The 12258-nt window shown below is 39.4% G+C and overlaps 1 non-coding gene across 1 annotated transcript; it reads left to right on the top strand.

Annotated features, from left to right (window-relative positions):
• Positions 1 to 10859: 10859 nt before the first annotated feature.
• On the top strand, positions 10860 to 10966 carry LOC131244735 (small nucleolar RNA R71). The gene has a single exon (XR_009170511.1). It is a non-coding gene; the product is annotated as a small nucleolar RNA R71 (small nucleolar RNA).
• The last annotated feature ends 1292 nt before the right edge of the window (positions 10967 to 12258 follow it).

Genomic DNA, 12258 nt, shown 5'->3' with positions numbered 1-12258 from the left:
ACCTAAAATTGAAAACCCAAACCTAAACCCGATCCCGAACCCGAACCCGACTTCCTAAACCTAAACCTTAACCTATTCTCAATCCTTAAAGTTATAACCTATAACCTAAACCTAAACTTAATCCCAAACCTATGACCTTAACCTAAACCTAAAACCTAAATGTATTCTCAAATCCCTAAACCTAAACCTACACCTAATCCTAATCTCAACTCCTTAACCAAAACCTAAACTTGAAAACCCAAACCTCAACCCGAACCCGAACCTTCTTTCCTAAACCTAAACCTTAACCTATTCTCAATTCCCCAAACCTTAACATATAACCTAACCTAAACCTAAACCTATAACCTACACTTATAACCTGTAACCATAACCTAAACGTAAAACCTAAACCTAAACCTAAAACCTAAATGCATTCTCAAATCCCTAAACCTAAACCTATAATCTAAACCTAAACCTATAACCTACAACATTAATACAAACTTATAAACTAAACCTATAACCTACAACATTAACATAAACCTATACTTATAACCTAAACCTATTCTCAAATCCCAAAACCTGTAACCTAAACTTAAACCCAAAACTATAACCTAAACCTAAAACCTTAACCTATAACCTAAACCTTAACCTATAACCTATAACCTAAACCTATAACCTAAACTCAATTACTTAAACCTTAACGTATAACCTAACCTAAACCTAAACTCATAACCTACACTTATAACCTAAACCTAAACCTAAACCTGAACCTGTAACCTTAACCTAAACGTAAAACATAAACCTAAACCTAAAACGTAAATGTATTCTCAAATCCCTAAACCTAAACCTAAACCTAAACCTAAACCTATAACCTACAACATTAGCATAAACTTATAACCTACAACATTAACCTAAACCTATACTTAGAACCTAAACCTATTCTCAAATCCCAAAACCTATAACCTAAACCAAAACCTTAACCTAAACCTAAACATATAACCTAAACCTAAACCTTAACCTATAACCTAAACTCAATTCCCTAAACCTTAACCTATAACCTAACCTAAACCTAAACCTATAACCTACACTTATAACCTAAACCTAAACCTATAACCTAAACCTAAACCTAAACCTAAACCTAAAACCTAAAATCTCAACTCCCTAACCTAAACTTAAACCTAAACTTAAAAACCCAAACCTAAACTCGATCCCGAACCTGAACCCGATTTCCTAAACCTAAACCTTAACCTATTCTCAATTCCCTAAAGCTATAACCTATAACCTAAACCTAAACCTTAACCTAAACCTATAACCTAAACCTAAACCTTAACCTAAACCTAAACCTATAAACTAAACCTTAACCTATAACCTATAACCTAAACTTATAACCTATAACCTAACCATAACCTAAACCTATAACCTAAACCTATAACCTAAATGTATTCTCAAATCACTAAACCTAAACCTACACCTAATCCTAATGTCAACTCCCTAACCTAAACTTGAAAACCCAAACCTAAACCCAAACCCGATTGATGTAATAATATAGCTCAATCACATGGCAACAAACAAGAAAATCTTGCTTTGTTGGCAAGCATACTCGAACTCAAGCATCACAATGCATCTATTTCCATCTCCACTATCTCTTATAGCATAGATTATTTAAGATTTGGATTTATCTCATTTTTAGAGTCATGTCCTAACACAATATGATAATATTAATAGACAAGGTGGATTTGTCACCAACATTATTTCAAGACCCATATAACTTCTCATTATAGGAAGTTGGGTAGGGCACATGCAGCTTGAATCCATCAAAGGAGATAAGGATCACCTCTCATATGTTCTCTCTCTTTTCATTTATTTTTTTCCATAGGATTGTTTATTTTATGGTGTCTTCTCACGTACAACATTTTATCATGTTAATATAATTATAAGTGGCCTAATCTCACCTTTTTAAAAACAACTAATAATAGTTTCTACCTAATGAGAAATCACCAAGTACCATTAGGTTCAACTCAAAAAGATAAATCAGCATTTTCTTATTTCTTTTTCTTTTAACACACATTCACACACCAGAGTCGCTTATGGCCACAATGGGTACTTGAACTCGTGACCTTATAATGAAACTATTTTGAATCTACCATGAAGGCATGAGTAAGGACCTAGGTGTGTGTGCACAGCCGGCGATGTGTTCACCACACTAAATTTTGTGAGCCCCACCAGGAAATAGGCTATGAATAATTTTATATATTTTATTTATGATATTAAACTTATACGTATTTATGCATGGATGAATGTGATGTGGAGAAGATTGTTTGTGTTTGGATGGATGTAGTTTATGTTTGGATGAATGTAGTTTATGTTTGGATGGATTTACGTAGTTTGGTGTTCACTCCCCAAGTATAGGGTTGTGATGTAGTAATAAACTCGGTAAGACCGAGGTCGAATCCACAGGGACTGAAACTTGTACGTTTCCTGAAACTAGGTAGAAATAGAACTAGTCTAAGATGCAGTCTAAATCAAATATAAATTGATGAATAATGGTGAGAGATTAATGTAAAACTTTAAGGAATTCAGAGGAAGGAAACTAGGGATTCAGAGGATCCACTTGTAGGGATCAGGGAGATCTTATGCCTGTATTAAGATTTATAGAAATCAAACTGAACCTACTTGATCTGGTTTTTAAGAGATGAAAAGTATATGAATTAGAATGGATTCCATCATCTAACCATGCCCAGGAGACAAAGCAAAGAATAGGATTAAACTAATTACCAACTAATCAACAATGTATGAAGATCAGGAAGGGTACTGTCATCCTACCATGCCCATAGAACAATGATGAACAACAGGGCTTCCTGACTTCATAAACAAAAAAAAGAAAGAAATATTCAAAGTCATTGCAAACCCATTGTAATTTCAGTCACAACAGACCATTGAAAACTAAGAAAAATATTCCTTGAATAATCAAACCATAATCAAGTTTAATTTAAATAATTAAATAAAGTCTCCCATCTCAATACAAGCTTCACCTCTTAGCCGTAGCGAAGAGGTTTAGCCGACCATGATTAGGCTAAAATCCTTAGGATTCATAAGGAAAGAAATGAATGACAGCCAAGAGAAAATAAGAGAAAATAAGGCCAACCTCCTCAATCCTTTCTCATCTCCACACGCTGCCAGCTTCCAAAACCGAACTGTCCTTCCTTCAAATCACGTTTCCAGCTTCTCCTTTAGGTGGAGCTTGCTCCCTGTCTTCTCTGTTTGATCTCTCAAACCCAACCGTCTCTAGCAAAAGCCCCCCGTCTAACCTCCCATGGTCTAATCCCTCACAAACCCAACTGCCTCTCACCAAAAGCCGTAGATACCCCTCTCTCTCTTTTTCTTTTTCCTCATATAGAGCCAGCAGGTCGGTGCGGAAGCCTCCTTTACGCAAAAGGAGAATCAGTGGAGTTTTCGCAGCTTCTTTCACAACCGCGTGCGAAACAAGAACGTGACAGCTTCTTGGAATAAAACTCAGCAACGCAGGGCTTGTTGCATGATCTGATCCGGTCAGACTTCTTTGCATTGGTCGGTTGAGCCCTGGGATGAGATTTCATGGTCCTGATCGCATTAGAGAGTGGCCCGCTGATCACAGAACGACCAAGGTTCCCCAGTTTCACAAGGAGTCGGTTTCCCTTGCGAATTAACCTGTGCACGCTGTATCTTGCATGCATTCTCCAAAATTTGCGGTTTTGAATTGAACTATGCCTTAGACAAGGTAGACGATCCGGATCAGACACTTGAGACCTTGATGGTGGCCCACCCGGCTCGTCCGCAGAAGCCGTTCGCGAACAGAGCTTCCGGTTTACGGGATGTGATGGCAGGGGGGTCCAAGATTGATGGTGATGGATAAATCCACGCCGACCATTAGATTTCCGTCAAAAAACTAGTAAGATTCGGCTGGTTTTATGTTAGATTCAGTGTGGCCCATGCGATCTTCGTTCCCACCGTCCATTCCTGCGTTTGAGTCTTCATGTACGTACGGTGTTTGCCTGGAGCAAAACTGCCACCTAGGTTTTGGCCAGTGGACCCGTGGAATTCCAATGGACGGTCCAGATTGGACCGTTGCATCATGATGGTGGCCCACAAAGACACGTCCGCAAGCTCTGTTTTGCGTTCGCAGGTGAGAGACTCATTTTTTTTAGAAGGGATCGGTCAACGAGCACGCTGACCGATTTCATGGGTTCGGTGCACATCACCCTCCCATGTACTGTGTACACATGCAACCTAAGGTGGGGCCCATCATGATGTTCATGTGAAATCCGCTCCATCCATTCGTTTTTCTATCTCATTTAAGGGGTTGAAACCAAAATTGAAGTATATCCAGATATCAGGTGGGCCCCAAAATCAATGGTTTTATGGGCTGATATGTCTGTTAGGCCACTTCCACGGGGATCAAATGGATGAAATTCAATGTGTAAGGTTACTTTATGGTCCTCAGGCCACGTATGAAGTTTCGAACTGATCAGATGGTGGGAACCCTATGATCTTGCATTCTGGACACTTTTCAGGCCACTTGAGCTTCAGTTCCTCGATTTTCTTGGATCCATGGCGTGCAAATCTGTCGATCTTTGTCTCCTAGGGTCCGTTGCTTGCCTTGGTGACTTCAGACTGTTAAATCTATACTCTTAGTACCCTTTTCCAGTCCAAGCTCGTGAATATGCCTTGTATCACAAACATGATTAAATCAGGCCGTTAAACAATACTATGTTTGTAAATCCTGGCAATGACTGGGGTCTGATATGCAATATTTGACCCTCAACACAACCCCCAACCAGTATCTTGCTAGTCCCGAGCAAGGTATGCGAAAAATAAATTGAGAATTACTGGACACTTTCTACAAACTCAAGAGATTTATGCAAAACAATTCCGATACTCGAGTTATAAGATTCATGAATGTTGGCATTACTTTCTCTCCTAGAACTAAGCACACGGTAACTTCATAATTAAATTCAAAATATTAGTCCATCAATTAGAAAAATTCTAAACATTAAATTCCATGGATGCATAGTCTAATATCGAATTATCAACATTAAAATTCACTTCTCTATTTAAGGATATCATTAGTAACCAATAAGAGAATTCACGATAACCAAAACTTGCCTCACACATTATCTTTTTATTCTTTTAATTTTTTTACTTTTTCATTAAAAGTAACGCCAAGAAGAGGGATCAAATCCTTACCTATAGGGAGCAAACCTAAGGTAAGGACTATACACCCAACTTTTTCACATATCATTCATGGGGAATCGAATCCTCACCTATAGGGAGCAAACCTATGGTAAAGACTGTTCGCCCAATCCATTCGATTTCTCAAGTTGGTTCCTTTCATGTTTAGTGATTGCCAAGTTAATCCTCTAATATCGAACTGAAACCTTAATATGCAAGCGAGATGTGTCCTTCGAATTCATGACTCAATCAATGTTTACAAATTCTAATAATGGATTAACAATTCAAACTTAGCTGTGAAATTTGATAGATAACTGAATCCAAGAGTCATAAAGTACCAACATCACGCATCTTGAAATTCTAAGTGCCCTAGATGGCCGTCAAAATCACTTCGAATTCATAAGAAATTCCAGAAAAAATTTTGAAATTTTTTTTTTCACAATTTCTGCTTAAGACCAAAAAAATACTAATTAGGTAACCTAATCTCCCACCCCTAACTAAAAATCTACGTTGTCCTCAATGTAAAAGAAATAAGCATGCAATGCACATGGGACAAAATAAGTAAATGAGAAGTGATGGGAAGATAATACCTGAAAGAATCAAGAGGCTTTCCATAGCTATTTACATAAAAGGGGGTCAGTACAAGAGAGAAACCAACAAAAGTAAAGATAAAATCCTACCTATACCACTTTCGCAGGTACTCTCGATTGCATTTAGCATATGCAACAAGCCTTTAAACCCCTAGGTTGCCCCTAGTGGACGAGTTGTAGTCTCGTGAGGGTTTGCAGTAATGTTACCCACAAACATTGGACTAACTAATGATATAAACGAAATGAAATGAAGAGCTGGGTTACCTCCCAGGAGTGCTAAGTTTACCGTCTTCAGCCAGACAAATAAAGCAGCTACCCTAGTCCTATGAAAGCGATAAACTTACCTGTACCTCCATCAGACTAGAAGATCAATCCTGGTAAACAGGAGCAGTCAGGGGCATGGACATGTCCTCTGAATCAAATTTCTCGACAAATGGTTTCAATCGTTGTCCATTGACTTTAAAGTCCTTGCCATTGTCGGGATCTCTTATCTCAACGGCCCCATAAGGAAAAACAGTAACAACAATGTAAGGGCCGGTCCAACGAGATCGAAGCTTACCCGGAAAGAGATGTAATCGAGAATTATACAAAAGGACCTTTTGACCAGGCGTGAATGATTTTCACAAAATATGTTGGTCATGAAATACTTTCATCTTGTCCTTGTAAATTCTCGAATTATTGTATGCATCATTCCGGATTTCCTCAAGTTCATTCAATTGAAGTTTGCGTAGCGAGCCAGCGTTGTCAAGATTGAAATTAAGATTTTTGATCGCCCAGTACGCTTTATGTTCCAGCTCCACAGGCAAGTGACAAGCCTTCCTATAGACAAGTCTAAAGGGAGACATTCCAATAGGGGTTTTAAATGCAGTACGGTATGCCCATAAGGCATCGGTCAATCGAATTGACCAATCATTAAGATCAGGGTTGACCGTCTTCTCCAAGATGTGTTTAATTTCCCTATTAGAAATCTCAGCTTGCCCACTTGTCTGTTGATGGTATGGGGTGCTCACCTTATGAGAGATACCGTATTTTTTCATTAAGCTCTCGAATGGTCTATTACAAAAGTGTGAGCCCCCATCACTAATGATGGCTCGAGGTGTTCTGAATCGAGAAATGATGTTTTTTTTTAGAAATTTAATGACCGTGCGATGGTCATTAGTTCGACACGGAATCGCTTCGACCCATTTAGTGACATAATCCACAGCGAGCAAAATATACAGATTTCCAAACAATTGAGGGAATGGTCCCATGAAATCGATGCCCCAGCAATCAAATGCTTCAATGATAAGAATGGGATTCAAAGGCATTATATTTCGACGGGACAATGCTCTCAATTTCTGACAATGCTCACAAGCTTTGCAAAACTCATGAGTGTCCCTAAACATAGTGGGCCAGTAAAAGCCACACTGCAGAATCTTGGCCGTGGTCTTTTTAGCAAAAAAGTGACCACCACAGGCCTATGAGTGACAGAAGGAGATGACACTTTGATGCTCATCGTCTGGTACACATCTCCTTAGAATTTGGTCTGGGCAATATTTAAATAAATAAGGATCATCCCAGAAAAAGTTGCGCACCTCGGTGAAAAATTTCTTCTTATCTTGCGCAGTCCACTGTGTCGGTATGGCACCTGTAGCAAGATAATTAGCAATATCAGCGAACCAAGGTGAATGGGAAACTCTGAACAGTTGTTCATCAGGGAACATGTCGTTGATATGGGGCGTCTCAAGGGACTCAGAGGTATTAAGGCGAGAAAGGTGATCGGCCACTACGTTCTTTACTCCCTTTTTATCTTTAATTTTTAAATCAAATTCTTGGAGTAGAAGGATCCATCATATCAAACGGGGCTTAGAATCATTCTTCGAAAGAAGATACTTAAGTGCCGCATGATCTGTGTAGATAATGATCTTGAATCCAATCAAGTAGGACTTAAATTTGTCCAAGGCGAACACTACAGCTAAGAGTTCCTTTTCCATAGTCGAGTAGTTCACCTGGGCAGGATTTAGAGTCCTACTCGCATAATGAATGACGTAGGGCCTCTTATCTTTTCTCTGGCCTAGGACCGCCCTAAGAGCATAATCAGAAGCGTCGCACATAAGCTCAAAAGGAAGGCTCCAGTCGGGTGGCTGTATGATAGGTGCAGTGGTTAACGTGCCCTTAAGCTTGGTGAAAGCTTCCTGGCATTGCTCAGTCCACTCATACGGAGCATCCTTTTGAAGAAGATTACATAAAGGATGAGAGAGGAGACTAAAGTCCTTTATGAATCGCCTGTAAAATCCTGCGTGTCCTAAGAAGGATCGCACGTCTCTGATGTTCTTGGGTAGAGGTAGGTTAGAGATAAGATCGATTTTTGCCTTATCTACCTCGATTCCCTTGGACAAGATGATATGCCCAAGGACAATTCCCTTCTGAACCATGAAATGACACTTCTCCCAATTAAGTACCAAGTTCTTCTCTTCACATCTTTTCAGCACACATTTAAGACTTTCCAAGCATTTGCTGAAAGATGGACCATAAACAGAGAAGTCGTCCATGAAGACCTCTAGATATTGCCCCACCATATCAGAAAAGATACTAAGCATACATCGCTGAAAGGTGGCAGGGGCATTACATAGTCCGAATGGCATCCTTCGATAGGCAAAGGTGCCGTAGGGACATGTAAATGTGGTCTTTTCCTGGTCTTCAGGGGCTATCTCTATCTAGTTGTAGCCCGAATACCCGTCAAGAAAACTGTAATAGGAATGACCAGCTAACCTTTTCAGGATCTGATTAATGAATGGTAAAGGAAAGTGGTCTTTCCTCGTGACGGTATTCAACTTCCTGTAGTCAATGCACATTCTCCAACCAGTAGTGACTCTAGTTGGCACGAGTTCGTTATTAGCATTGTCTACGATGGTGATTTCGGACTTCTTAGGGACCACTTGAGTTGGACTCACCCATTGACTATCAGATATAGGGTATATAATACCTATGTCCAATAGATTAAGAACCTCGGCTTTAACCACTTCCTTCATGTTTGGATTTAGTCTACGTTATGGTTGCCGAGCGGTTTTTGCATTATCCTCAAGATATATGCAGTGTGTACAAATCGAGGGATCGATTCTCTTGAGGTCCGCTATCGTCCATCCTAGGGCTCCTTTATGCTCAATGAGAGTAGATATGAGCATACTCTCCTGTTCTTTCTCCAGGTGGGCAGAGATCACCACCGGGTATGTCTCATCTTGACCTAAATAGGCATATTTCAAATCAGAGGGCAAAGGTTTTAGGTCAAGCTTCGGTGGCTTGAGGTTAGACGGTAGAGGCACTACATCGGTTTGTGGCAATTCTTCAAATTGTGGCCTCCACCGGTTAACTTCAAGTACCGGTGCAATATCAAGCAAGGCACACATCTCCCTAATCATGTTATCATCAAAATCATGGGAGTGGGCTAGGCACGTCTCCAGATGGTCGGAGGATAAGGTCAGCGGTGTCGTATCTTCCACGAAAGAGTCAATCATGTTAATGTCATGAAAATCGTCATCATCCTCTGAGCTGCTGCCGTTATTGAAAAAAATGTTTGACTCTAATGTCAAATTTCCAAAAGACATAGTCATGACACCATTCCTGCAATTGATAATTACATTTGACGTGGCAAGGAATGGGCGACCAAGAATGACAGGAATCTGAGTGCTCATGTTATTGATGGGTTCGGTGTCCAGGATGATAAAATCTATAGGGTAATAAAATCTATCAACTTGGACCAACACATCCTCAATTATCCCTCTTAGTACACGAACAGAGCGATCAACAAGTTGTAGTGTGGTTAGGGTGGGTTTTAATTCACCCAAACCTAACTGTTTGTATACCGAGTAGGGAATCAGATTGACGCTCGCTCCTAAGTCAAGAAGTGCGTGATCAATTCGATGGTTCCCGATTACACATGATATGGTTGGGCTACCGGGATCCTTGAATTTCTGTGGCACGTCTTGCTTCAGGATAGCACTCACTTTCTCAGTCAAGAAGATTTTCTTTTGAATAATTTTCCGTCGTTTGGTCGTGCATAAGTCTTTCAGGAATTTGGCATATGAAGGTATCTGTTTAACGACATCAAGTAGAGGAATGTTGACTTTCACTTGTTTCAACACCTCCAGGATATCCTGAGAGTTAGAGAGAGGTTTTGGTGAAACCAACCGTTGGGGGAATGGAGCAACTGGCTTCTCTAGAAGTTCCAGTTCTACTTTTTGTGGGGCATCACTGGATCCATCATTGTTGTCCTCTTCTGGTTCTTGAGGCTTTTCGAGCCTAACCGGAAGAGTTTTATCAATGATCTTCCCACTCCTAAGAGTGGTGATGGATTTAGCATGCCCCATCTGATTTGAAGAGCTGGGATCGTTATTCTCGTACTGCGGTTTAGGATTGGGGAGAGGTTGTGCAGGAAGCATCCCCTTTTCTATAATCGTCATACGAGAATCTATCTTTTGCATAAAATCTGTAATTCCCCGCATTGCCTGAGCCAGCTCTTGTATGGGATTTTGAACCGGTTCCTCCTGAGGTTTCACTTGATTTGGATTTTGATTGAAGAAACCTGGAGGAGTCGCCGTTTGTCCATTCCTCCAACTAAAGTTTAGATGATTTTTCCAGCTAGGATTGTATGTATTGGAGTTAGGCCCAGTAAAAGGTCTTTGATAGTTATTTACGGCATTGGCTTGTTCATTCAACACTCCTCGAAAGGCAGGTATTGTAGGATAGTTTTCAGTTGTGTGAATGTTGCAATCATAGATGCCGCAAACAATTTCATTGACCTTATCCTTCTTTCCTTCCATGGCCTCAACTTTCCTTATGAGCGTAGTCACTTTACACTTGAGATCATCCTCTTCTTTCAAGAGATATAATCCACCTTTCTCCTTTAATTGAGTCAGCCTAGACGTGGTGTTCGCCATTGGGTAATAGTCCCATGATTGTGTTTTTTCAGCAAGACTATCGAGGTAATCCCATACCTCATCAACATCTTTATTAATGAACTCTCCATTACATATTGTCTCGACCATTTGGCGCATGGAAGATGTCAGTCCATCATAGAAAAAATTTGTAATGCACCACGTTTCAAATCCGTGTTGTGGGCATGAACTGACCAAATCTTTAAACCTTTCCCAACATTGGAAGAATGTTTCATCTACCTTTTGGGCAAAGTTCATTATTGCTTTTCTGAGGGTAATCATTTTATGATGTTGGAAGAATTTTTTTATGAATTCCCTCCGCATGTCGTTCTATGTGCCAATGGATTTAGGACGCAGTGAATGTAACCACGTCTTAGCTTTCTCTTTTAAGGAAAAAGGAAAGAGTTTCAGCCTGACTGTATCCTCAGATACATTAGGAAAACATAATATAGCCATAATCTCATCGAACTCTTTCAAATGTAAATATGGACTCTCTGATTCAAGTCCATGGAATTTGGGAAGGAGTTGGATAACTCCTGGCTTGATGTCCATTTGTCCTGTGTTTTCAGGAAAAATCATGCATGAGGGCGTACTCACTCCCGCCGGTTGTAGATAATCTCGTAAAGTACGAGGCGGGGGTGCCTGTTGCACCTCATTTTCATCTTGGGTATCCTCCACCCTGGGTGGAAGTAGAGGAGGTTGGTCTTCAGCCATAACTTCACTTAACTCAGGGGATTTCGAGTGGTGTCTAGTCCTGCGATGGATAGTCAACCCCTCAACCAATCCTCCTTCAGTCAAGAGACGTCGAGTGTCGTCACGGGCCCACTTGGGCATGAAAACACTCGCAGCCCTCAATTAAAAACCTAATCCTAAGAAAGGAAAAGAAAATCTAGAAAGAAAGAGAGAGTTGGAAAGAAATTACCAAATTGGAGTCCTAAGTTAAAAACCTGCAAAATAAAACAAAAATAAGTTAGATTCTAAAAAGAGAAGAATGATCCTTTAAAAGAAAAATAGCAGTAAATTAATTTCTAAAAGAAGGAATTCTTAAAAGAAAGTAAAAATTTCTAAAATAAATTAGGAAAGATCGAAAATAGAAAGTAAATTATTAAAAGAGAACTGAAAAATAAAAAGTAGGGAAGGAGCTTACCGAATTAGAGATTTCTATCTTAAAGGCCTACAAAATAAGAAGGTTAGTTTCTAAACAAAAATAATTTAAGAAACAAATTAGAGATTAAAAAAGTTAAAATTAGAAAGTTACTAAAATAAAAATAGAAAGTTAATTTCTAAAAATAAACTATTTCCTACAGAAGTGAGGATACTAGAATTAGAAAATTTCTTAAAATTTAAACCCTAATTCTAAAAATAGGAAAAAGTAGAGAGATTAGGAAGGAATTACCAATTGAGAAACTTATGTCAAGATCCTATAAAATAGGAAACAAGTTAGTTTTGAACTCAAATAAAAATAAATAAAAAACTAAGGTTAGTAAAATCCTAATCTTAAACTAATCCTAAAACCAATTAATTTCAGAGAATCGTAACCGTCAGTCCCCGGCAACGGCGCCAAAAAC

Source organism: Magnolia sinica, chromosome 4 (genome assembly GCF_029962835.1).
Source record: "Magnolia sinica isolate HGM2019 chromosome 4, MsV1, whole genome shotgun sequence".
Lineage (NCBI taxonomy): Eukaryota > Viridiplantae > Streptophyta > Magnoliopsida > Magnoliales > Magnoliaceae > Magnolia > Magnolia sinica.
Note: the sequence above shows the minus strand (reverse complement) of the source record. Positions and strands in the feature narration are given on the sequence as shown.